The sequence below is a fragment of the Pongo pygmaeus genome, chromosome 1 (genome assembly GCF_028885625.2).
Source record: "Pongo pygmaeus isolate AG05252 chromosome 1, NHGRI_mPonPyg2-v2.0_pri, whole genome shotgun sequence".
NCBI lineage: Eukaryota > Metazoa > Chordata > Mammalia > Primates > Hominidae > Pongo > Pongo pygmaeus.
Genome location: NC_072373.2, coordinates 20932972 through 20957860, shown reverse-complemented (window position 1 = coordinate 20957860; position 24889 = coordinate 20932972). Strand labels below are relative to the sequence as shown.

General features: G+C 68.2%; 11 non-coding genes across 11 annotated transcripts; all 11 read right to left on the bottom strand.

The window, feature by feature from the left end:
- Positions 1-941: 941 nt before the first annotated feature.
- LOC129022242 (5S ribosomal RNA) lies at positions 942-1060 on the bottom strand. Its single transcript, XR_008496322.1, has one exon. It is a non-coding gene; the product is annotated as a 5S ribosomal RNA (ribosomal RNA).
- Positions 1061-3223: 2163 nt separating this feature from the next.
- LOC129022220 (5S ribosomal RNA) lies at positions 3224-3342 on the bottom strand. Its single transcript, XR_008496308.1, has one exon. It is a non-coding gene; the product is annotated as a 5S ribosomal RNA (ribosomal RNA).
- A 2193-nt stretch (positions 3343-5535) lies between these two features.
- LOC129022401 (5S ribosomal RNA) lies at positions 5536-5654 on the bottom strand. Its single transcript, XR_008496405.1, has one exon. It is a non-coding gene; the product is annotated as a 5S ribosomal RNA (ribosomal RNA).
- A 2153-nt stretch (positions 5655-7807) lies between these two features.
- LOC129022209 (5S ribosomal RNA) lies at positions 7808-7926 on the bottom strand. Its single transcript, XR_008496298.1, has one exon. It is a non-coding gene; the product is annotated as a 5S ribosomal RNA (ribosomal RNA).
- A 2195-nt stretch (positions 7927-10121) lies between these two features.
- On the bottom strand, positions 10122-10240 carry LOC129022198 (5S ribosomal RNA). The gene has a single exon (XR_008496290.1). It is a non-coding gene; the product is annotated as a 5S ribosomal RNA (ribosomal RNA).
- Positions 10241-12395: 2155 nt separating this feature from the next.
- Positions 12396-12514, bottom strand: LOC129022187 (5S ribosomal RNA). The gene has a single exon (XR_008496281.1). It is a non-coding gene; the product is annotated as a 5S ribosomal RNA (ribosomal RNA).
- A 2176-nt stretch (positions 12515-14690) lies between these two features.
- On the bottom strand, positions 14691-14809 carry LOC129022328 (5S ribosomal RNA). Its single transcript, XR_008496370.1, has one exon. It is a non-coding gene; the product is annotated as a 5S ribosomal RNA (ribosomal RNA).
- A 2194-nt stretch (positions 14810-17003) lies between these two features.
- On the bottom strand, positions 17004-17122 carry LOC129022176 (5S ribosomal RNA). Its single transcript, XR_008496270.1, has one exon. It is a non-coding gene; the product is annotated as a 5S ribosomal RNA (ribosomal RNA).
- Positions 17123-19276: 2154 nt separating this feature from the next.
- LOC129022324 (5S ribosomal RNA) lies at positions 19277-19395 on the bottom strand. The gene has a single exon (XR_008496366.1). It is a non-coding gene; the product is annotated as a 5S ribosomal RNA (ribosomal RNA).
- A 2194-nt stretch (positions 19396-21589) lies between these two features.
- On the bottom strand, positions 21590-21708 carry LOC129022165 (5S ribosomal RNA). The gene has a single exon (XR_008496259.1). It is a non-coding gene; the product is annotated as a 5S ribosomal RNA (ribosomal RNA).
- Positions 21709-23866: 2158 nt separating this feature from the next.
- Positions 23867-23985, bottom strand: LOC129022323 (5S ribosomal RNA). The gene has a single exon (XR_008496357.1). It is a non-coding gene; the product is annotated as a 5S ribosomal RNA (ribosomal RNA).
- Between the last annotated feature and the right edge of the window lie 904 nt (positions 23986-24889).

The window sequence follows — 24889 nt, the reverse complement described above, 5'->3', positions numbered from 1 at the left end:
CTTGCGGCGGGCCCCGGGATTTGCAGAGTGCGCCCGCCCGCCCGTTTGGCGGGAGCCGTGGCACCGGGCGGGGCCGGAGGCCTGGGTCTCTGGCGTGTCCTCGGGACTGGTGTTGACACGAAGTGGGGGGCCGTTGGGAATCCGGGTGCACAGGGACTGTTTTCCTGGTGGCTGGCGAAGCAATGTCCTTCCCCCGGGTGAAGCAGCCCGTGCGTTCCGGAGCCGAGGTCTGGGCTGGCGCCTGTGGCACCCGCTGCCCCTGCCCGCCCCTTCCCCCGGTTTGGAAGGTTGCGACGACGGCGCGCCGCCCGGTGGGTGAATTGAATGGCCTGGGCGTTCCGGGAGCGGGAAGGCACCGCGAACGGCAGGGGACCCGCGCCTGCGGCTCTGGGCTCCGGCCCCCTGCCTCCCAGGCTGGAGCCGGGCTCCTGGCCGGGCGGCGGCGAGGCGGAAGCGGTGGGATGCTGCTGCCCGGCGTGTAGTAGGGGCGGACCCCCAGGAGGAGGTCTCCGGCTGGGCTGCGGCGGAGGTGTAGGTGGGCGATAAAGGGGGAGCAGAGCGAGGGGAGGTTGGGGAGCATGGTGACCGTAGGGGGAAGGGAGGCAGCGGGGAAGCCAAAAAAGCCTGCAGGAGGCCGGGCGGGCGCGGTGGCTCCCGCCTGTAATCCCAGCACTGTGGGTGGGAGGCCGAGGCGGGTGGATCACCAGGTGAGGAGGTAGAGACCATCCCGGCTAACAGGGTGAAACCCCGTCTCTACGCAAAATAGAAAAAAAATCAGCCGGGCGTGGTGGCGGGCGCCTGCAGTCCCAGCTACTCGGGAGGCTGGGGCCGGAGAAGGGCGTGAACCCGGGAGGCGGAGCTTGCAGTGAGCCGAGATGGCGCCGCTGCACTCCAGCCTGGGCGGCAGAGCGAGACTCCGTCTGGAAGAAGAGGAAAGAAAAAGCCTACAGCACCCGGTATTCCCAGGCGGTCTCCCATCCAAGTACTAACCAGGCCCGACCCTGCTTAGCTTCCGAGATCAGACGAGATCGGGCGCGTTCAGGGTGGTATGGCCGTAGACGCTGAGACAGGCGCCTGGCTGCCCCAAGAGCCCGGCCCAGCCATGCCCGGCGGATTGCAGCCATCACCGCCAGCCCGGGGCCGCGGGGCTCGGATAGGGGACCCCCGAGCCGCTCGCCCGCGGCCTTCCCCCGGCTCCCCAGCTCCCGAGCTTCCACCACATGGGGCTCGCTCGGAACAGGGAGTGCTCCGAGGCGTCAGGGCCCAGGGCCCACGATCCCGGGACCCCCTCCTGGTCCTCCGCCCTGCCGCGGAGGTGGCGTTTTGGGTCCCTCGCCGCTCAGGCGCTCCCGCGAGGCCCCCTCTTGCCCCACCCACCCAGAGCCGTCAGGGCTGGCCAAGGGCGACCAGCCGGCCGGGCCGCGCGGGGCCTTTCTCTCCCAACGCCCCCAGCACGGTCGCGTGTCCCGACCAAGGCCCGTCCGGCCGGTGGGCAAGAGGGCGCGGGGGCGGGTAGCGGGTCGGGGGGGTGGCCCCGCTTTGCCCCGGGCTGCCACTAGAGGCGGCGGCCTGATCCCGGGTGAGAGGGGCTGAGAGAAACCCAGACACACCCCGCCACCACCAGGAGCAAATCCACTCCCCCACACACAGACACAGCCGGGCGCGCTCGCACGCGCGGGCGCTCGCTCGCACACGCACGCACGCACGCGCGCGCGCACACGCACACACACACACACACACACACACACACAGACTCACCCACTCAGACGCGCACACACACACACAGACACACACACACGTACACACACACACGCGGCTTGAAGGAGAGCAAGGACGAGATGGATGGAGAGATAGAAACCGAGGGAGGGAGAGAGACAGCGATCGAGAGAGACAGGGGAGGGGGAGAGGGAAGGAGACAGACAGAGAGGCTGAGAAAGAGACAGGGACAGAGAAAGAGAGACAGACAGAGAGACAGAGGGAAGACGACAGAAGTAGCGCGAGGTCCAGGGGGAAACCTAGAAGAGAGAGGCGGAGGGAGCTAGAGAGCGAGAGCGATAGAGCCTTCGAGAGGAAGCGCCCGGCTCCGGTAGGCAGCGCCCTTTTGAGCAGGCCGGGATAGGGTGGAGGGGGCTTGGGCTGCGCCAGAACACGGGGGCCAGGCGGTCCCTGTGAGAGGACCAACGGAGCGCTGAGACGGGCTTTTACTTGGCTGAATTGCTTGCTTTGGAGGTGGGTTTCGTAGGTTCCTTCCTTTCTTGGCACCACCCTGTGCTCTGGGTGCCTTGCGGCGGGCCCCGGGATTTGCAGAGTGCGCCCGCCCGCCCGTTTGGCGGGAGCCGTGGCACCGGGCGGGGCCGGAGGCCTGGGTCTCTGGCGTGTCCTCGGGACTGGTGTTGACACGAAGTGGGGGGCCGTTGGGAATCCGGGTGCACAGGGACTGTTTTCCTGGTGGCTGGCGAAGCAATGTCCTTCCCCCGGGTGAAGCAGCCCGTGCGTTCCGGAGCCGAGGTCTGGGCTGGCGCCTGTGGCACCCGCTGCCCCTGCCCGCCCCTTCCCCCGGTTTGGAAGGTTGCGACGACGGCGCGCCGCCCGGTGGGTGAATTGAATGGCCTGGGCGTTCCGGGAGCGGGAAGGCACCGCGAACGGCAGGGGACCCGCGCCTGCGGCTCTGGGCTCCGGCCCCCTGCCCTCCCAGGCTGGAGCCGGGCTCCTGGCGGGGCGGCGGCGAGGCGGAAGCGGTGGGATGCTGCTGCCCGGCGTGTAATAGGGGCGGACCCCCAGGAGGAGGTCTCCGGCTGGGCTGCGGCGGAGGTGTAGGTGGGCGATAAAGGGGGAGCAGAGCGAGGGGAGGTTGGGGAGCATGGTGACCGTAGGGGGAAGGGAGGCAGCGGGGAAGCCAAAAAAGCCTGCAGGAGGCCGGGCGGGCGCGGTGGCTCCCGCCTGTAATCCCAGCACTGTGGGTGGGAGGCCGAGGCGGGTGGATCACCAGGTGAGGAGGTAGAGACCATCCCGGCTAACAGGGTGAAACCCCGTCTCTACGCAAAATAGAAAAAAAATCAGCCGGGCGTGGTGGCGGGCGCCTGCAGTCCCAGCTACTCGGGAGGCTGGGGCCGGAGAAGGGCGTGAACCCGGGAGGCGGAGCTTGCAGTGAGCCGAGATGGCGCCGCTGCACTCCAGCCTGGGCGGCAGAGCGAGACTCCGTCTGGAAGAAGAGGAAAGAAAAAGCCTACAGCACCCGGTATTCCCAGGCGGTCTCCCATCCAAGTACTAACCAGGCCCGACCCTGCTTAGCTTCCGAGATCAGACGAGATCGGGCGCGTTCAGGGTGGTATGGCCGTAGACGCCGAGACAGGCGCCTGGCTGCCCCAAGAGCCCGGCCCAGCCATGCCCGCCGGATTGCAGCCGTCACCGCCAGCCCGGGGCCGCGGGGCTCGGATCGGGGACCCCCGAGCCGCTCGCCCGCGGCCTTCCCCCGGCTCCCCAGCTCCCGAGCTTCCACCACATGGGGCCCGCTCGGAACAGGGAGTGCTCCGAGGCGTCAGGGCCCAGGGCCCACGATCCCGGGACCCCCTCCTGGTCCTCCGCCCTGCCGCGGAGGTGGCGTTTTGGGTCCCTCGCCGCTCAGGCGCTCCCGCGAGGCCCCCACTTGCCCCACCCACCCAGAGCCGTCAGGGCTGGCCAAGGGCGACCAGCCGGCCGGGCCTCGCGGGGCCTTTCTCTCCCAACGCCCCCAGCACGGTCGCGTGTCCCGACCAAGGCCCGGCCGGCCGGTGGGCAAGAGGGCGCGGGGGCGGGTAGCGGGTCGGGGGGGTGGCCCCGCTTTGCCCCGGGCTGCCACTAGAGGCGGCGGCCTGATCCCGGGTGAGAGGGGCTGAGAGAAACCCAGACACACCCCGGCACCACCAGGAGCAAATCCACTCCCCCACACACAGACACACCCGGGCGCGCTCGCACGCGCCGGCGCTCGCTCGCACACGCACGCACGCGCGCACACACACACACACACAGACTCACCCACGCAGACACACACACACACACACACAGACTCACCCACTGAGACACACACACACACACACACACAGACACACACACGTACACACACACACGCGGCTTGAAGGAGAGCAAGGACGAGATGGATGGAGAGATAGAAACCGAGGGAGGGAGAGAGACAGCGATCGAGAGAGACAGGGGAGGGGGAGAGGGAAGGAGACAGACAGAGAGGCTGAGAAAGAGACAGGGACAGAGAAAGAGAGAGAGACAGAGAGACAGAGGGAAGACGACAGAAGTAGCGCGAGGTCCAGGGGGAAACCTAGAAGAGAGAGGCGGAGGGAGCTAGAGAGCGAGAGCGATAGAGCCTTCGAGAGGAAGCGCCCGGCTCCGGTAGGCAGCGCCCTTTTGAGCAGGCCGGGATAGGGTGGAGGGGGCTTGGGCTGCGCCAGAACACGGGGGCCAGGCGGTCCCTGTGAGAGGACCAACGGAGCGCTGAGACGGGCTTTTACTTGGCTGAATTGCTTGCTTTGGAGGTGGGTTTCGTAGGTTCCTTCCTTTCTTGGCACCACCCTGTGCTCTGGGTGCCTTGCGGCGGGCCCCGGGATTTGCAGAGTGCGCCCGCCCGCCCGTTTGGCGGGAGCCGTGGCACCGGGCGGGGCCGGAGGCCTGGGTCTCTGGCGTGTCCTCGGGACTGGTGTTGACACGAAGTGGGGGGCCGTTGGGAATCCGGGTGCACAGGGACTGTTTTCCTGGTGGCTGGCGAAGCAATGTCCTTCCCCCGGGTGAAGCAGCCCGTGCGTTCCGGAGCCGAGGTCTGGGCTGGCGCCTGTGGCACCCGCTGCCCCTGCCCGCCCCTTCCCCCGGTTTGGAAGGTTGCGACGACGGCGCGCCGCCCGGTGGGTGAATTGAATGGCCTGGGCGTTCCGGGAGCGGGAAGGCACCGCGAACGGCAGGGGACCCGCGCCTGCGGCTCTGTGGTCCGGCCCCCTGCCTCCCAGGCTGGAGCCGGGCTCCTGGCCGGGCGGCGGCGAGGCGGAAGCGGTGGGATGCTGCTGCCCGGCGTGTAGTAGGGGCGGACCCCCAGGAGGAGGTCTCCGGCTGGGCTGCGGCGGAGGTGTAGGTGGGCGATAAAGGGGGAGCAGAGCGAGGGGAGGTTGGGGAGCATGGTGACCGTAGGGGGAAGGGAGGCAGCGGGGAAGCCAAAAAAGCCTGCAGGAGGCCGGGCGGGCGCGGTGGCTCCCGCCTGTAATCCCAGCACTGTGGGTGGGAGGCCGAGGCGGGTGGATCACCAGGTGAGGAGGTAGAGACCATCCCGGCTAACAGGGTGAAACCCCGTCTCTACGCAAAATAGAAAAAAAATCAGCCGGGCGTGGTGGCGGGCGCCTGCAGTCCCAGCTACTCGGGAGGCTGGGGCCGGAGAAGGGCGTGAACCCGGGAGGCGGAGCTTGCAGTGAGCCGAGATGGCGCCGCTGCACTCCAGCCTGGGCGGCAGAGCGAGACTCCGTCTGGAAGAAGAGGAAAGAAAAAGCAAAAAGCCAAAGAAAAAGCCTACAGCACCCGGTATTCCCAGGCGGTCTCCCATCCAAGTACTAACAAGGCCCGACCCTGCTTAGCTTCCGAGATCAGACGAGATCGGGCGCGTTCAGGGTGGTATGGCCGTAGACGCCGAGACAGGCGCCTGGCTGCCCCAAGAGCCCGGCCCAGCCATGCCCGCCGGATTGCAGCCGTCACCGCCAGCCCGGGGCCGCGGGGCTCGGATCGGGGACCCCCGAGCCGCTCGCCCGCGGCCTTCCCCCGGCTCCCCAGCTCCCGAGCTTCCACCACATGGGGCTCGCTCGGAACAGGGAGTGCTCCGAGGCGTCAGGGCCCAGGGCCCACGATCCCGGGACCCCCTCCTGGTCCTCGGCCCTGCCGCGGAGGTGGCGTTTTGGGTCCCTCGCCGCTCAGGCGCTCCCGCGAGGCCCCCTCTTGCCCCACCCACCCAGAGCCGTCAGGGCTGGCCAAGAGCGACCAGCAGGCCGGGCCGCGCGGGGCCTTTCTCTCCCAACGCCCCCAGCACGGTCGCGTGTCCCGACTAAGGCCCGTCCGGCCGGTGGGCAAGAGGGCGCGGGGGCGGGTACCGGTTCGGAGGGGTGGCCCCGCTTTGCCCCGGGCTGCCACTAGAGGCGACGGCCTGATCCCGGGTGAGAGGGGCTGAGAGAAACCCAGACACACCCCGCCACCACCAGGAGCAAATCCACTCCCCCACACACAGACACACCCGGGCGCGCTCGCACGCGCGGGCGCTCGCCCGCACACGCACGCATGCACGCGCGCGCGCACACGCACACACACACACACACACAGACTCACCCACTCAGACGCACACACACACACACAGACACACACACACGTACACACACACACGCGGCTTGAAGGAGAGCAAGGACGAGATGGATGGAGAGATAGAAACCGAGGGAGGGAGAGAGACAGCGATCGAGAGAGACAGGGGAGGGGGAGAGGGAAGGAGACAGACAGAGAGGCTGAGAAAGAGACAGGGACAGAGAAAGAGAGAGAGACAGAGAGACAGAGGGAAGACGACAGAAGTAGCGCGAGGTCCAGGGGGAAACCTAGAAGAGAGAGGCGGAGGGAGCTAGAGAGCGAGAGCGATAGAGCCTTCGAGAGGAAGCGCCCGGCTCCGGTAGGCAGCGCCCTTTTGAGCAGGCCGGGATAGGGTGGAGGGGGCTTGGGCTGCGCCAGAACACGGGGGCCAGGCGGTCCCTGTGAGAGGACCAACGGAGCGCTGAGACGGGCTTTTACTTGGCTGAATTGCTTGCTTTGGAGGTGGGTTTCGTAGGTTCCTTCCTTTCTTGGCACCACCCTGTGCTCTGGGTGCCTTGCGGCGGGCCCCGGGATTTGCAGAGTGCGCCCGCCCGCCCGTTTGGCGGGAGCCGTGGCACCGGGCGGGGCCGGAGGCCTGGGTCTCTGGCGTGTGCTCGGGACTGGTGTTGACACGAAGTGGGGGGCCGTTGGGAATCCGGGTGCACAGGGACTGTTTTCCTGGTGGCTGGCGAAGCAATGTCCTTCCCCCGGGTGAAGCAGCCCGTGCGTTCCGGAGCCGAGGTCTGGGCTGGCGCCTGTGGCACCCGCTGCCCCTGCCCGCCCCTTCCCCCGGTTTGGAAGGTTGCGACGACGGCGCGCCGCCCGGTGGGTGAATTGAATGGCCTGGGCGTTCCGGGAGCGGGAAGGCACCGCGAACGGCAGGGGACCCGCGCCTGCGGCTCTGGGGTCCGGCCCCCTGCCCTCCCAGGCTGGAGCCGGGCTCCTGGCGGGGCGGCGGCGAGGCGGAAGCGGTGGGATGCTGCTGCCCGGCGTGTAGTAGGGGCGGACCCCCAGGAGGAGGTCTCCGGCTGGGCTGCGGCGGAGGTGTAGGTGGGCGATAAAGGGGGAGCAGAGCGAGGGGAGGTTGGGGAGCATGGTGACCGTAGGGGGAAGGGAGGCAGCGGGGAAGCCAAAAAAGCCTGCAGCAGGCCGGGCGGGCGCGGTGGCTCCCGCCTGTAATCCCAGCACTGTGGGTGGGAGGCCGAGGCGGGTGGATCACCAGGTGAGGAGGTAGAGACGATCCCGGCTAACAGGGTGAAACGCCGTCTCTACGCAAAATAGAAAAAAAATCAGCCGGGCGTGGTGGCGGGCGCCTGCAGTCCCAGCTACTCGGGAGGCTGGGGCCGGAGAAGGGCGTGAACCCGGGAGGCGGAGCTTGCAGTGAGCCGAGATGGCGCCGCTGCACTCCAGCCTGGGCGGCAGAGCGAGACTCCGTCTGGAAGAAGAGGAAAGAAAAAGCCTACAGCACCCGGTATTCCCAGGCGGTCTCCCATCCAAGTACTAACCAGGCCCGACCCTGCTTAGCTTCCGAGATCAGACGAGATCGGGCGCGTTCAGGGTGGTATGGCCGTAGACGCCGAGACAGGCGCCTGGCTGCCCCAAGAGCCCGGCCCAGCCATGCCCGCCGGATTGCAGCCGTCACCGCCTGCCGGGGCCGCGGGGCTCGGATCGGGGACCCCCGAGCCGCTCGCCCGCGGCCTTCCCCCGGCTCCCCAGCTCCCGAGCTTCCACCACATGGGGCCCGCTCGGAACAGGGAGTGCTCCGAGGCGTCAGGGCCCAGGGCCCACGATCCCGGGACCCCCTCCTGGTCCTCCGCCCTGCCGCGGAGGTGGCGTTTTGGGTCCCTCGCCGCTCAGGCGCTCCCGCGAGGCCCCCTCTTGCCCCACCCACCCAGAGCCGTCAGGGCTGGCCAAGGGCGACCAGCCGGCCGGGCCTCGCGGGGCCTTTCTCTCCCAACGCCCCCAGCACGGTCGCGTGTCCCGACCAAGGCCCGGCCGGCCGGTGGGCAAGAGGGCGCGGGGGCGGGTAGCGGGTCGGGGGGGTGGCCCCGCTTTGCCCCGGGCTGCCACTAGAGGCGGCGGCCTGATCCCGGGTGAGAGGGGCTGAGAGAAACCCAGACACACCCCGGCACCACCAGGAGCAAATCCACTCCCCCACACACAGACACACCCGGGCGCGCTCGCACGCGCCGGCGCTCGCTCGCACACGCACGCACGCGCGCACACACACACACACACAGACTCACCCACGCAGACACACACACACACACACACACAGACTCACCCACTGAGACACACACACACACACACACACAGACACACACACGTACACACACACACGCGGCTTGAAGGAGAGCAAGGACGAGATGGATGGAGAGATAGAAACCGAGGGAGGGAGAGAGACAGCGATCGAGAGAGACAGGGGAGGGGGAGAGGGAAGGAGACAGACAGAGAGGCTGAGAAAGAGACAGGGACAGAGAAAGAGAGAGAGACAGAGAGACAGAGGGAAGACGACAGAAGTAGCGCGAGGTCCAGGGGGAAACCTAGAAGAGAGAGGCGGAGGGAGCTAGAGAGCGAGAGCGATAGAGCCTTCGAGAGGAAGCGCCCGGCTCCGGTAGGCAGCGCCCTTTTGAGCAGGCCGGGATAGGGTGGAGGGGGCTTGGGCTGCGCCAGAACACGGGGGCCAGGCGGTCCCTGTGAGAGGACCAACGGAGCGCTGAGACGGGCTTTTACTTGGCTGAATTGCTTGCTTTGGAGGTGGGTTTCGTAGGTTCCTTCCTTTCTTGGCACCACCCTGTGCTCTGGGTGCCTTGCGGCGGGCCCCGGGATTTGCAGAGTGCGCCCGCCCGCCCGTTTGGCGGGAGCCGTGGCACCGGGCGGGGCCGGAGGCCTGGGTCTCTGGCGTGTCCTCGGGACTGGTGTTGACACGAAGTGGGGGGCCGTTGGGAATCCGGGTGCACAGGGACTGTTTTCCTGGTGGCTGGCGAAGCAATGTCCTTCCCCCGGGTGAAGCAGCCCGTGCGTTCCGGAGCCGAGGTCTGGGCTGGCGCCTGTGGCACCCGCTGCCCCTGCCCGCCCCTTCCCCCGGTTTGGAAGGTTGCGACGACGGCGCGCCGCCCGGTGGGTGAATTGAATGGCCTGGGCGTTCCGGGAGCGGGAAGGCACCGCGAACGGCAGGGGACCCGCGCCTGCGGCTCTGGGGTCCGGCCCCCTGCCCTCCCAGGCTGGAGCCGGGCTCCTGGCGGGGCGGCGGCGAGGCGGAAGCGGTGGGATGCTGCTGCCCGGCGTGTAGTAGGGGCGGACCCCCAGGAGGAGGTCTCCGGCTGGGCTGCGGCGGAGGTGTAGGTGGGCGATAAAGGGGGAGCAGAGCGAGGGGAGGTTGGGGAGCATGGTGACCGTAGGGGGAAGGGAGGCAGCGGGGAAGCCAAAAAAGCCTGCAGCAGGCCGGGCATGCGCGGTGGCTCCCGCCTGTAATCCCAGCACTGTGGGTGGGAGGCCGAGGCGGGTGGATCACCAGGTGAGGAGGTAGAGACCATCACGGCTAACAGGGTGAGACGCCGTCTCTACGCAAAATAGAAAAAAAATCAGCCGGGCGTGGTGGCGGGCGCCTGCAGTCCCAGCTACTCGGGAGGCTGGGGCCGGAGAAGGGCGTGAACCCGGGAGGCGGAGCTTGCAGTGAGCCGAGATGGTGCCGCTGCACTCCAGCCTGGGCGGCAGAGCGAGACTCCGTCTGGAAGAAGAGGAAAGGAAAAGCAAAAAGCCAAAGAAAAAGCCTACAGCACCCGGTATTCCCAGGCGGTCTCCCATCCAAGTACTAACCAGGCCCGACCCTGCTTAGCTTCCGAGATCAGACGAGATCGGGCGCGTTCAGGGTGGTATGGCCGTAGACGCCGAGACAGGCGCCTGGCTGCCCCAAGAGCCCGGCCCAGCCATGCCCGCCGGATTGCAGCCGTCACCGCCAGCCCGGGGCCGCGGGGCTCGGATCGGGGACCCCCGAGCCCCTCGCCCGCGGCCTTCCCCCGGCTCCCCAGCTCCCGAGCTTCCACCACATGGGGCTCGCTCGGAACAGGGAGTGCTCCGAGGCGTCAGGGCCCAGGGCCCACGATCCCGGGACCCACTCCTGGTCCTCCGCCCTGCCGCGGAGGTGGCGTTTTGGGTCCCTCGCCGCTCAGGCGCTCCCGCGAGGCCCCCTCTTGCCCCACCCCCCCAGAGCCGTCAGGGCTGGCCAAGGGCGACCAGCCGGCCGGGCCGCGCGGGGCCTTTCTCTCCCAACGCCCCCAGCACGGTCGCGTGTCCCGACCAAGGCCCGTCCGGCCGGTGGGCAAGAGGGCGCGGGGGCGGGTAGCGGGTCGGGGGGGGTGGCCCCGCTTTGCCCCGGGCTGCCACTAGAGGCGGCGGCCTGATCCCGGGTGAGAGGGGCTGAGAGAAACCCAGACACACCCCGCCACCACCAGGAGCAAATCCACTCCCCCACACACAGACACACCCGGGCGCGCTCGCACGCGCGGGCGCTCGCTCGCACACGCACGCACGCACGCGCGCGCGCACACGCGCACACACACACACACACACAGACTCACCCACTCAGACGCACACACACACACACAGACACACACACACGTACACACACACACGCGGCTTGAAGGAGAGCAAGGACGAGATGGATGGAGAGATAGAAACCGAGGGAGGGAGAGAGACAGCGATCGAGAGAGACAGGGGAGGGGGAGAGGGAAGGAGACAGACAGAGAGGCTGAGAAAGAGACAGGGACAGAGAAAGAGAGAGAGACAGAGAGACAGAGGGAAGACGACAGAAGTAGCGCGAGGTCCAGGGGGAAACCTAGAAGAGAGAGGCGGAGGGAGCTAGAGAGCGAGAGCGATAGAGCCTTCGAGAGGAAGCGCCCGGCTCCGGTAGGCAGCGCCCTTTTGAGCAGGCCGGGATAGGGTGGAGGGGGCTTGGGCTGCGCCAGAACACGGGGGCCAGGCGGTCCCTGTGAGAGGACCAACGGAGCGCTGAGACGGGCTTTTACTTGGCTGAATTGCTTGCTTTGGAGGTGGGTTTCGTAGGTTCCTTCCTTTCTTGGCACCACCCTGTGCTCTGGGTGCCTTGCGGCGGGCCCCGGGATTTGCAGAGTGCGCCCGCCCGCCCGTTTGGCGGGAGCCGTGGCACCGGGCGGGGCCGGAGGCCTGGGTCTCTGGCGTGTCCTCGGGACTGGTGTTGACACGAAGTGGGGGGCCGTTGGGAATCCGGGTGCACAGGGACTGTTTTCCTGGTGGCTGGCGAAGCAATGTCCTTCCCCCGGGTGAAGCAGCCCGTGCGTTCCGGAGCCGAGGTCTGGGCTGGCGCCTGTGGCACCCGCTGCCCCTGCCCGCCCCTTCCCCCGGTTTGGAAGGTTGCGACGACGGCGCGCCGCCCGGTGGGTGAATTGAATGGCCTGGGCGTTCCGGGAGCGGGAAGGCACCGCGAACGGCAGGGGACCCGCGCCTGCGGCTCTGTGGTCCGGCCCCCTGCCTCCCAGGCTGGAGCCGGGCTCCTGGCCGGGCGGCGGCGAGGCGGAAGCGGTGGGATGCTGCTGCCCGGCGTGTAGTAGGGGCGGACCCCCAGGAGGAGGTCTCCGGCTGGGCTGCGGCGGAGGTGTAGGTGGGCGATAAAGGGGGAGCAGAGCGAGGGGAGGTTGGGGAGCATGGTGACCGTAGGGGGAAGGGAGGCAGCGGGGAAGCCAAAAAAGCCTGCAGGAGGCCGGGCGGGCGCGGTGGCTCCCGCCTGTAATCCCAGCACTGTGGGTGGGAGGCCGAGGCGGGTGGATCACCAGGTGAGGAGGTAGAGACCATCCCGGCTAACAGGGTGAAACCCCGTCTCTACGCAAAATAGAAAAAAAATCAGCCGGGCGTGGTGGCGGGCGCCTGCAGTCCCAGCTACTCGGGAGGCTGGGGCCGGAGAAGGGCGTGAACCCGGGAGGCGGAGCTTGCAGTGAGCCGAGATGGCGCCGCTGCACTCCAGCCTGGGCGGCAGAGCGAGACTCCGTCTGGAAGAAGAGGAAAGAAAAAGCCTACAGCACCCGGTATTCCCAGGCGGTCTCCCATCCAAGTACTAACCAGGCCCGACCCTGCTTAGCTTCCGAGATCAGACGAGATCGGGCGCGTTCAGGGTGGTATGGCCGTAGACGCCGAGACAGGCGCCTGGCTGCCCCAAGAGCCCGGCCCAGCCATGCCCGCCGGATTGCAGCCGTCACCGCCTGCCGGGGCCGCGGGGCTCGGATCGGGGACCCCCGAGCCGCTCGCCCGCGGCCTTCCCCCGGCTCCCCAGCTCCCGAGCTTCCACCACATGGGGCCCGCTCGGAACAGGGAGTGCTCCGAGGCGTCAGGGCCCAGGGCCCACGATCCCGGGACCCCCTCCTGGTCCTCCGCCCTGCCGCGGAGGTGGCGTTTTGGGTCCCTCGCCGCTCAGGCGCTCCCGCGAGGCCCCCTCTTGCCCCACCCACCCAGAGCCGTCAGGGCTGGCCAAGGGCGACCAGCCGGCCGGGCCTCGCGGGGCCTTTCTCTCCCAACGCCCCCAGCACGGTCGCGTGTCCCGACCAAGGCCCGGCCGGCCGGTGGGCAAGAGGGCGCGGGGGCGGGTAGCGGGTCGGGGGGGTGGCCCCGCTTTGCCCCGGGCTGCCACTAGAGGCGGCGGCCTGATCCCGGGTGAGAGGGGCTGAGAGAAACCCAGACACACCCCGGCACCACCAGGAGCAAATCCACTCCCCCACACACAGACACACCCGGGCGCGCTCGCACGCGCCGGCGCTCGCTCGCACACGCACGCACGCGCGCACACACACACACACACAGACTCACCCACGCAGACACACACACACACACACACACAGACTCACCCACTGAGACACACACACACACACACACACAGACACACACACGTACACACACACACGCGGCTTGAAGGAGAGCAAGGACGAGATGGATGGAGAGATAGAAACCGAGGGAGGGAGAGAGACAGCGATCGAGAGAGACAGGGGAGGGGGAGAGGGAAGGAGACAGACAGAGAGGCTGAGAAAGAGACAGGGACAGAGAAAGAGAGAGAGACAGAGAGACAGAGGGAAGACGACAGAAGTAGCGCGAGGTCCAGGGGGAAACCTAGAAGAGAGAGGCGGAGGGAGCTAGAGAGCGAGAGCGATAGAGCCTTCGAGAGGAAGCGCCCGGCTCCGGTAGGCAGCGCCCTTTTGAGCAGGCCGGGATAGGGTGGAGGGGGCTTGGGCTGCGCCAGAACACGGGGGCCAGGCGGTCCCTGTGAGAGGACCAACGGAGCGCTGAGACGGGCTTTTACTTGGCTGAATTGCTTGCTTTGGAGGTGGGTTTCGTAGGTTCCTCCCTTTCTTGGCACCACCCTGTGCTCTGGGTGCCTTGCGGCGGGCCCCGGGATTTGCAGAGTGCGCCCGCCCGCCCGTTTGGCGGGAGCCGTGGCACCGGGCGGGGCCGGAGGCCTGGGTCTCTGGCGTGTCCTCGGGACTGGTGTTGACACGAAGTGGGGGGCCGTTGGGAATCCGGGTGCACAGGGACTGTTTTCCTGGTGGCTGGCGAAGCAATGTCCTTCCCCCGGGTGAAGCAGCCCGTGCGTTCCGGAGCCGAGGTCTGGGCTGGCGCCTGTGGCACCCGCTGCCCCTGCCCGCCCCTTCCCCCGGTTTGGAAGGTTTTGACGACGGCGCGCCGCCCGGTGGGTGAATTGAATGGCCTGGGCGTTCCGGGAGCGGGAAGGCACCGCGAACGGCAGGGGACCCGCGCCTGCGGCTCTGGGGTCCGGCCCCCTGCCCTCCCAGGCTGGAGCCGGGCTCCTGGCGGGGCGGCGGCGAGGCGGAAGCGGTGGGATGCTGCTGCCCGGCGTGTAGTAGGGGCGGACCCCCAGGAGGAGGTCCCCGGCTGGGCTGCGGCGGAGGTGTAGGTGGGCGATAAAGGGGGAGCAGAGCGAGGGGAGGTTGGGGAGCATGGCGACCGTAGGGGGAAGGGAGGCAGCGGGGAAGCCAAAAAAGCCTGCAGGAGGCCGGGCGGGCGCGGTGGCTCCCGCCTGTAATCCCAGCACTGTGGGTGGGAGGCCGAGGCGGGTGGATCACCAGGTGAGGAGGTGGAGACCATCCCGGCTAACAGGGTGAAACCCCGTCTCTACGCAAAATAGAAAAAAAATCAGCCGGGCGTGGTGGCGGGCGCCTGCAGTCCCAGCTACTCGGGAGGCTGGGGCCGGAGAAGGGCGTGAACCCGGGAGGCGGAGCTTGCAGTGAGCCGAGATGGCGCCGCTGCACTCCAGCCTGGGCGGCAGAGCGAGACTCCGTCTGGAAGAAGAGGAAAGAAAAAGCCTACAGCACCCGGTATTCCCAGGCGGTCTCCCATCCAAGTACTAACCAGGCCCGACCCTGCTTACCTTCCGAGATCAGACGAGATCGGGCGCGTTCAGGGTGGTATGGCCGTAGACGCCGAGACAGGCGCCTGGCTGCCCCAAGAGCCCGGCCCAGCCATGCCCGCCGGATTGCAGCCGTCACCGGCAGCCCGGGGCCGCGGGGCTCGGATCGGGGACCCCCGAGCCCCTCGCCCGCGGCCTTCCCCCGGCTCCCCAGCTCCCGAGCTTCCACCACATGGGGCCCGCTCGGAACAGGGAGTGCTCCGAGGAGTCAGGGCCCATGGCCCACGATCCCGGGACCCCCTCCTGGTCCTCCGCCCTGCCGCGGAGGTGGCGTTTTGGATCCCTCGCCGCTCAGGCGCTCCCGCGAGGCCCCCTCTTGCCCCACCCACCCGGAGCCGTCAGGGCTGGCCAAGGGCGACCAGCCGGTCGGGCCGCGCGGGGCCTTTCTCTCCCAACGCCCCCAGCACGGTCGCGTGTCCCGACCAAGGCCCGTCCGGCCGGTGGGCAAGAGGGCGCGGGGGCGGGTAGCGGGTCGGGGGGCTGGCCCCGCTTTGCCCCGGGCTGCCACTAGAGGCGGCGGCCTGATCCCGGGTGAGAGGGGCTGAGAGAAACCCAGACACACCCCGCCACCACCAGGAGCAAATCCACTCCCCCACACACAGACACACCCGGGCGCGCTCGCACGCGCGGGCGCTCGCTCGCACACGCACGCACGCGCGCACACACACACACACAGACTCACCCACTCAGACACACACACACACACACACACAGACTCACCCACTGAGACGCACACACACACACACACGGACACACACACACGTACACACACACACGCGGCTTGAAGGAGAGCAAGGACGAGATGGATGGAGAGATAGAAACCGAGGGAGGGAGAGAGACAGCGATCGAGAGAGACAGGGGAGGGGGAGAGGGAAGGAGACAGACAGAGAGGCTGAGAAAGAGACAGGGACAGAGAAAGAGAGAGAGACAGAGAGACAGAGGGAAGACGACAGAAGTAGCGCGAGGTCCAGGGGGAAACCTAGAAGAGAGAGGCGGAGGGAGCTAGAGAGCGAGAGCGATAGAGCCTTCGAGAGGAAGCGCCCGGCTCCGGTAGGCAGCGCCCTTTTGAGCAGGCCGGGATAGGGTGGAGGGGGCTTGGGCTGCGCCAGAACACGGGGGCCAGGCGGTCCCTGTGAGAGGACCAACGGAGCGCTGAGACGGGCTTTTACTTGGCTGAATTGCTTGCTTTGGAGGTGGGTTTCGTAGGTTCCTTCCTTTCTTGGCACCACCCTGTGCTCTGGGTGCCTTGCGGCGGGCCCCGGGATTTGCAGAGTGCGCCCGCCCGCCCGTTTGGCGGGAGCCGTGGCACCGGGCGGGGCCGGAGGCCTGGGTCTCTGGCGTGTCCTCGGGAGTGGTGTTGACACGAAGTGGGGGGCCGTTGGGAATCCGGGTGCACAGGGACTGTTTTCCTGGTGGCTGGCGAAGCAATGTCCTTCCCCCGGGTGAAGCAGCCCGTGCGTTCCGGAGCCGAGGTCTGGGCTGGCGCCTGTGGCACCCGCTGCCCCTGCCCGCCCCTTCCCCCGGTTTGGAAGGTTGCGACGACGGCGCGCCGCCCGGTGGGTGAATTGAATGGCCTGGGCGTTCCGGGAGCGGGAAGGCACCGCGAACGGCAGGGGACCCGCGCCTGCGGCTCTGGGCTCCGGCCCCCTGCCCTCCCAGGCTGGAGCCGGGCTCCTGGCGGGGCGGCGGCGAGGCGGAAGCGGTGGGATGCTGCTGCCCGGCGTGTAGTAGGGGCGGACCCCCAGGAGGAGGTCTCCGGCTGGGCTGCGGTGGAGGTGTAGGTGGGCGATAAAGGGGGAGCAGAGCGAGGGGAGGTTGGGGAGCATGGTGACCGTAGGGGGAAGGGAGGCAGCGGGGAAGCCAAAAAAGCCTGCAGCAGGCCGGGCATGCGCGGTGGCTCCCGCCTGTAATCCCAGCACTGTGGGTGGGAGGCCGAGGCGGGTGGATCACCAGGTGAGGAGGTAGAGACCATCACGGCTAACAGGGTGAGACGCCGTCTCTACGCAAAATAGAAAAAAAATCAGCCGGGCGTGGTGGCGGGCGCCTGCAGTCCCAGCTACTCGGGAGGCTGGGGCCGGAGAAGGGCGTGAACCCGGGAGGCGGAGCTTGCAGTGAGCCGAGATGGTGCCGCTGCACTCCAGCCTGGGCGGCAGAGCGAGACTCCGTCTGGAAGAAGAGGAAAGAAAAAGCAAAAAGCCAAAGAAAAAGCCTACAGCACCCGGTATTCCCAGGCGGTCTCCCATCCAAGTACTAACCAGGCCCGACCCTGCTTAGCTTCCGAGATCAGACGAGATCGGGCGCGTTCAGGGTGGTATGGCCGTAGACGCCGAGACAGGCGCCTGGCTGCCCCAAGAGCCCGGCCCAGCCATGCCCGCCGGATTGCAGCCGTCACCGCCAGCCCGGGGCCGCGGGGCTCGGATCGGGGACCCCCGAGCCCCTCGCCCGCGGCCTTCCCCCGGCTCCCCAGCTCCCGAGCTTCCACCACATGGGGCTCGCTCGGAACAGGGAGTGCTCCGAGGCGTCAGGGCCCAGGGCCCACGATCCCGGGACCCACTCCTGGTCCTCCGCCCTGCCGCGGAGGTGGCGTTTTGGGTCCCTCGCCGCTCAGGCGCTCCCGCGAGGCCCCCTCTTGCCCCACCCCCCCAGAGCCGTCAGGGCTGGCCAAGGGCGACCAGCCGGCCGGGCCGCGCGGGGCCTTTCTCTCCCAACGCCCCCAGCACGGTCGCGTGTCCCGACCAAGGCCCGTCCGGCCGGTGGGCAAGAGGGCGCGGGGGCGGGTAGCGGGTCGGGGGGGGTGGCCCCGCTTTGCCCCGGGCTGCCACTAGAGGCGGCGGCCTGATCCCGGGTGAGAGGGGCTGAGAGAAACCCAGACACACCCCGCCACCACCAGGAGCAAATCCACTCCCCCACACACAGACACACCCGGGCGCGCTCGCACGCGCGGGCGCTCGCTCGCACACGCACGCACGCACGCGCGCGCGCACACGCGCACACACACACACACACAGACTCACCCACTCAGACGCACACACACACACACAGACACACACACACGTACACACACACACGCGGCTTGAAGGAGAGCAAGGACGAGATGGATGGAGAGATAGAAACCGAGGGAGGGAGAGAGACAGCGATCGAGAGAGACAGGGGAGGGGGAGAGGGAAGGAGACAGACAGAGAGGCTGAGAAAGAGACAGGGACAGAGAAAGAGAGAGAGACAGAGAGACAGAGGGAAGACGACAGAAGTAGCGCGAGGTCCAGGGGGAAACCTAGAAGAGAGAGGCGGAGGGAGCTAGAGAGCGAGAGCGATAGAGCCTTCGAGAGGAAGCGCCCGGCTCCGGTAGGCAGCGCCCTTTTGAGCAGGCCGGGATAGGGTGGAGGGGGCTTGGGCTGCGCCAGAACACGGGGGCCAGGCGGTCCCTGTGAGAGGACCAACGGAGCGCTGAGACGGGCTTTTACTTGGCTGAATTGCTTGCTTTGGAGGTGGGTTTCGTAGGTTCCTTCCTTTCTTGGCACCACCCTGTGCTCTGGGTGCCTTGCGGCGGGCCCCGGGATTTGCAGAGTGCGCCCGCCCGCCCGTTTGGCGGGAGCCGTGGCACCGGGCGGGGCCGGAGGCCTGGGTCTCTGGCGTGTCCTCGGGACTGGTGTTGACACGAAGTGGGGGGCCGTTGGGAATCCGGGTGCACAGGGACTGTTTTCCTGGTGGCTGGCGAAGCAATGTCCTTCCCCCGGGTGAAGCAGCCCGTGCGTTCCGGAGCCGAGGTCTGGGCTGGCGCCTGTGGCACCCGCTGCCCCTGCCCGCCCCTTCCCCCGGTTTGGAAGGTTTTGACGACGGCGCGCCGCCCGGTGGGTGAATTGAATGGCCTGGGCGTTCCGGGAGCGGGAAGGCACCGCGAACGGCAGGGGACCCGCGCCTGCGGCTCTGGGGTCCGGCCCCCTGCCCTCCCAGGCTGGAGCCGGGCTCCTGGCGGGGCGGCGGCGAGGCGGAAGCGGTGGGATGCTGCTGCCCGGCGTGTAGTAGGGGCGGACCCCCAGGAGGAGGTCCCCGGCTGGGCTGCGGCGGAGGTGTAGGTGGGCGATAAAGGGGGAGCAGAGCGAGGGGAGGTTGGGGAGCATGGCGACCGTAGGGGGAAGGGAGGCAGCGGGGAAGCCAAAAAAGCCTGCAGGAGGCCGGGCGGGCGCGGTGGCTCCCGCCTGTAATCCCAGCACTGTGGGTGGGAGCCCGAGGCGGGTGGATCACCAGGTGAGGAGGTGGAGACCATCCCGGCTAACAGGGTGAAACCCCGTCTCTACGCAAAATAGAAAAAAAATCAGCCGGGCGTGGTGGCGGGCGCCTGCAGTCCCAGCTACTCGGGAGGCTGGGGCCGGAGAAGGGCGTGAACCCGGGAGGCGGAGCTTGCAGTGAGCCGAGATGGCGCCGCTGCACTCCAGCCTGGGCGGCAGAGCGAGACTCCGTCTGGAAGAAGAGGAAAGAAAAAGCCTACAGCACCCGGTATTCCCAGGCGGTCTCCCATCCAAGTACTAACCAGGCCCGACCCTGCTTACCTTCCGAGATCAGACGAGATCGGGCGCGTTCAGGGTGGTATGGCCGTAGACGCCGAGACAGGCGCCTGGCTGCCCCAAGAGCCCGGCCCAGCCATGCCCGCCGGATTGCAGCCGTCACCGGCAGCCCGGGGCCGCGGGGCTCGGATCGGGGACCCCCGAGCCCCTCGCCCGCGGCCTTCCCCCGGCTCCCCAGCTCCCGAGCTTCCACCACATGGGGCCCGCTCGGAACAGGGAGTGCTCCGAGGAGTCAGGGCCCATGGCCCACGATCCCGGGACCCCCTCCTGGTCCTCCGCCCTGCCGCGGAGGTGGCGTTTTGGATCCCTCGCCGCTCAGGCGCTCCCGCGAGGCCCCCTCTTGCCCCACCCACCCGGAGCCGTCAGGGCTGGCCAAGGGCGACCAGCCGGTCGGGCCGCGCGGGGCCTTTCTCTCCCAACGCCCCCAGCACGGTCGCGTGTCCCGACCAAGGCCCGTCCGGCCGGTGGGCAAGAGGGCGCGGGGGCGGGTAGCGGGTCGGGGGGCTGGCCCCGCTTTGCCCCGGGCTGCCACTAGAGGCGGCGGCCTGATCCCGGGTGAGAGGGGCTGAGAGAAACCCAGACACACCCCGCCACCACCAGGAGCAAATCCACTCCCCCACACACAGACACACCCGGGCGCGCTCGCACGCGCGGGCGCTCGCTCGCACACGCACGCACGCGCGCACACACACACACACAGACTCACCCACTCAGACACACACACACACACACACACAGACTCACCCACTGAGACGCACACACACACACACACGGACACACACACACGTACACACACACACGCGGCTTGAAGGAGAGCAAGGACGAGATGGATGGAGAGATAGAAACCGAGGGAGGGAGAGAGACAGCGATCGAGAGAGACAGGGGAGGGGGAGAGGGAAGGAGACAGACAGAGAGGCTGAGAAAGAGACAGGGACAGAGAAAGAGAGAGAGACAGAGAGACAGAGGGAAGACGACAGAAGTAGCGCGAGGTCCAGGGGGAAACCTAGAAGAGAGAGGCGGAGGGAGCTAGAGAGCGAGAGCGATAGAGCCTTCGAGAGGAAGCGCCCGGCTCCGGTAGGCAGCGCCCTTTTGAGCAGGCCGGGATAGGGTGGAGGGGGCTTGGGCTGCGCCAGAACACGGGGGCCAGGCGGTCCCTGTGAGAGGACCAACGGAGCGCTGAGACGGGCTTTTACTTGGCTGAATTGCTTGCTTTGGAGGTGGGTTTCGTAGGTTCCTTCCTTTCTTGGCACCACCCTGTGCTCTGGGTGCCTTGCGGCGGGCCCCGGGATTTGCAGAGTGCGCCCGCCCGCCCGTTTGGCGGGAGCCGTGGCACCGGGCGGGGCCGGAGGCCTGGGTCTCTGGCGTGTCCTCGGGACTGGTGTTGACACGAAGTGGGGGGCCGTTGGGAATCCGGGTGCACAGGGACTGTTTTCCTGGTGGCTGGCGAAGCAATGTCCTTCCCCCGGGTGAAGCAGCCCGTGCGTTCCGGAGCCGAGGTCTGGGCTGGCGCCTGTGGCACCCGCTGCCCCTGCCCGCCCCTTCCCCCGGTTTGGAAGGTTGCGACGACGGCGCGCCGCCCGGTGGGTGAATTGAATGGCCTGGGCGTTCCGGGAGCGGGAAGGCACCGCGAACGGCAGGGGACCCGCGCCTGCGGCTCTGGGCTCCGGCCCCCTGCCCTCCCAGGCTGGAGCCGGGCTCCTGGCGGGGCGGCGGCGAGGCGGAAGCGGTGGGATGCTGCTGCCCGGCGTGTAGTAGGGGCGGACCCCCAGGAGGAGGTCTCCGGCTGGGCTGCGGCGGAGGTGTAGGTGGGCGATAAAGGGGGAGCAGAGCGAGGGGAGGTTGGGGAGCATGGTGACCGTAGGGGGAAGGGAGGCAGCGGGGAAGCCAAAAAAGCCTGCAGCAGGCCGGGCATGCGCGGTGGCTCCCGCCTGTAATCCCAGCACTGTGGGTGGGAGGCCGAGGCGGGTGGATCACCAGGTGAGGAGGTAGAGACCATCACGGCTAACAGGGTGAGACGCCGTCTCTACGCAAAATAGAAAAAAAATCAGCCGGGCGTGGTGGCGGGCGCCTGCAGTCCCAGCTACTCGGGAGGCTGGGGCCGGAGAAGGGCGTGAACCCGGGAGGCGGAGCTTGCAGTGAGCCGAGATGGTGCCGCTGCACTCCAGCCTGGGCGGCAGAGCGAGACTCCGTCTGGAAGAAGAGGAAAGAAAAAGCAAAAAGCCAAAGAAAAAGCCTACAGCACCCGGTATTCCCAGGCGGTCTCCCATCCAAGTACTAACCAGGCCCGACCCTGCTTAGCTTCCGAGATCAGACGAGATCGGGCGCGTTCAGGGTGGTATGGCCGTAGACGCCGAGACAGGCGCCTGGCTGCCCCAAGAGCCCGGCCCAGCCATGCCCGCCGGATTGCAGCCGTCACCGCCAGCCCGGGGCCGCGGGGCTCGGATCGGGGACCCCCGAACCCCTCGCCCGCGGCCTTCCCCCGGCTCCCCAGCTCCCGAGCTTCCACCACATGGGGCTCGCTCGGAACAGGGAGTGCTCCGAGGCGTCAGGGCCCAGGGCCCACGATCCCGGGACCCACTCCTGGTCCTCCGCCCTGCCGCGGAGGTGGCGTTTTGGGTCCCTCGCCGCTCAGGCGCTCCCGCGAGGCCCCCTCTTGCCCCACCCCCCCAGAGCCGTCAGGGCTGGCCAAGGGCGACCAGCCGGCCGGGCCGCGCGGGGCCTTTCTCTCCCAACGCCCCCAGCACGGTCGCGTGTCCCGACCAAGGCCCGTCCGGCCGGTGGGCAAGAGGGCGCGGGGGCGGGTAGCGGGTCGGGGGGGGTGGCCCCGCTTTGCCCCGGGCTGCCACTAGAGGCGGCGGCCTGATCCCGGGTGAGAGGGGCTGAGAGAAACCCAGACACACCCCGCCACCACCAGGAGCAAATCCACTCCCCCACACACAGACACACCCGGGCGCGCTCGCACGCGCGGGCGCTCGCTCGCACACGCACGCACGCACGCGCGCGCGCACACGCGCACACACACACACACACACACAGACTCACCCACTCAGACGCACACACACACACACAGACACACACACACGTACACACACACACGCGGCTTGAAGGAGAGCAAGGACGAGATGGATGGAGAGATAGAAACCGAGGGAGGGAGAGAGACAGCGATCGAGAGAGACAGGGGAGGGGGAGAGGGAAGGAGACAGACAGAGAGGCTGAGAAAGAGACAGGGACAGAGAAAGAGAGAGAGACAGAGAGACAGAGGGAAGACGACAGAAGTAGCGCGAGGTCCAGGGGGAAACCTAGAAGAGAGAGGCGGAGGGAGCTAGAGAGCGAGAGCGATAGAGCCTTCGAGAGGAAGCGCCCGGCTCCGGTAGGCAGCGCCCTTTTGAGCAGGCCGGGATAGGGTGGAGGGGGCTTGGGCTGCGCCAGAACACGGGGGCCAGGCGGTCCCTGTGAGAGGACCAACGGAGCGCTGAGACGGGCTTTTACTTGGCTGAATTGCTTGCTTTGGAGGTGGGTTTCGTAGGTTCCTTCCTTTCTTGGCACCACCCTGTGCTCTGGGTGCCTTGCGGCGGGCCCCGGGATTTGCAGAGTGCGCCCGCCCGCCCGTTTGGCGGGAGCCGTGGCACCGGGCGGGGCCGGAGGCCTGGGTCTCTGGCGTGTCCTCGGGAGTGGTGTTGACACGAAGTGGGGGGCCGTTGGGAATCCGGGTGCACAGGGACTGTTTTCCTGGTGGCTGGCGAAGCAATGTCCTTCCCCCGGGTGAAGCAGCCCGTGCGTTCCGGAGCCGAGGTCTGGGCTGGCGCCTGTGGCACCCGCTGCCCCTGCCCGCCCCTTCCCCCGGTTTGGAAGGTTTTGACGACGGCGCGCCGCCCGGTGGGTGAATTGAATGGCCTGGGCGTTCCGGGAGCGGGAAGGCACCGCGAACGGCAGGGGACCCGCGCCTGCGGCTCTGGGGTCCGGCCCCCTGCCCTCCCAGGCTGGAGCCGGGCTCCTGGCGGGGCGGCGGCGAGGCGGAAGCGGTGGGATGCTGCTGCCCGGCGTGTAGTAGGGGCGGACCCCCAGGAGGAGGTCCCCGGCTGGGCTGCGGCGGAGGTGTAGGTGGGCGATAAAGGGGGAGCAGAGCGAGGGGAGGTTGGGGAGCATGGCGACCGTAGGGGGAAGGGAGGCAGCGGGGAAGCCAAAAAAGCCTGCAGGAGGCCGGGCGGGCGCGGTGGCTCCCGCCTGTAATCCCAGCACTGTGGGTGGGAGGCCGAGGCGGGTGGATCACCAGGTGAGGAGGTGGAGACCATCCCGGCTAACAGGGTGAAACCCCGTCTCTACGCAAAATAGAAAAAAAATCAGCCGGGCGTGGTGGCGGGCGCCTGCAGTCCCAGCTACTCGGGAGGCTGGGGCCGGAGAAGGGCGTGAACCCGGGAGGCGGAGCTTGCAGTGAGCCGAGATGGCGCCGCTGCACTCCAGCCTGGGCGGCAGAGCGAGACTCCGTCTGGAAGAAGAGGAAAGAAAAAGCCTACAGCACCCGGTATTCCCAGGCGGTCTCCCATCCAAGTACTAACCAGGCCCGACCCTGCTTACCTTCCGAGATCAGACGAGATCGGGCGCGTTCAGGGTGGTATGGCCGTAGACGCCGAGACAGGCGCCTGGCTGCCCCAAGAGCCCGGCCCAGCCATGCCCGCCGGATTGCAGCCGTCACCGGCAGCCCGGGGCCGCGGGGCTCGGATCGGGGACCCCCGAGCCCCTCGCCCGCGGCCTTCCCCCGGCTCCCCAGCTCCCGAGCTTCCACCACATGGGGCCCGCTCGGAACAGGGAGTGCACCGAGGAGTCAGGGCCCATGGCCCACGATCCCGGGACCCCCTCCTGGTCCTCCGCCCTGCCGCGGAGGTGGCGTTTTGGATCCCTCGCCGCTCAGGCGCTCCCGCGAGGCCCCCTCTTGCCCCACCCACCCGGAGCCGTCAGGGCTGGCCAAGGGCGACCAGCCGGTCGGGCCGCGCGGGGCCTTTCTCTCCCAACGCCCCCAGCACGGTCGCGTGTCCCGACCAAGGCCCGTCCGGCCGGTGGGCAAGAGGGCGCGGGGGCGGGTAGCGGGTCGGGGGGCTGGCCCCGCTTTGCCCCGGGCTGCCACTAGAGGCGGCGGCCTGATCCCGGGTGAGAGGGGCTGAGAGAAACCCAGACACACCCCGCCACCACCAGGAGCAAATCCACTCCCCCACACACAGACACACCCGGGCGCGCTCGCACGCGCGGGCGCTCGCTCGCACACGCACGCACGCGCGCACACACACACACACAGACTCACCCACTCAGACACACACACACACACACACACAGACTCACCCACTGAGACGCACACACACACACACACGGACACACACACACGTACACACACACACGCGGCTTGAAGGAGAGCAAGGACGAGATGGATGGAGAGATAGAAACCGAGGGAGGGAGAGAGACAGCGATCGAGAGAGACAGGGGAGGGGGAGAGGGAAGGAGACAGACAGAGAGGCTGAGAAAGAGACAGGGACAGAGA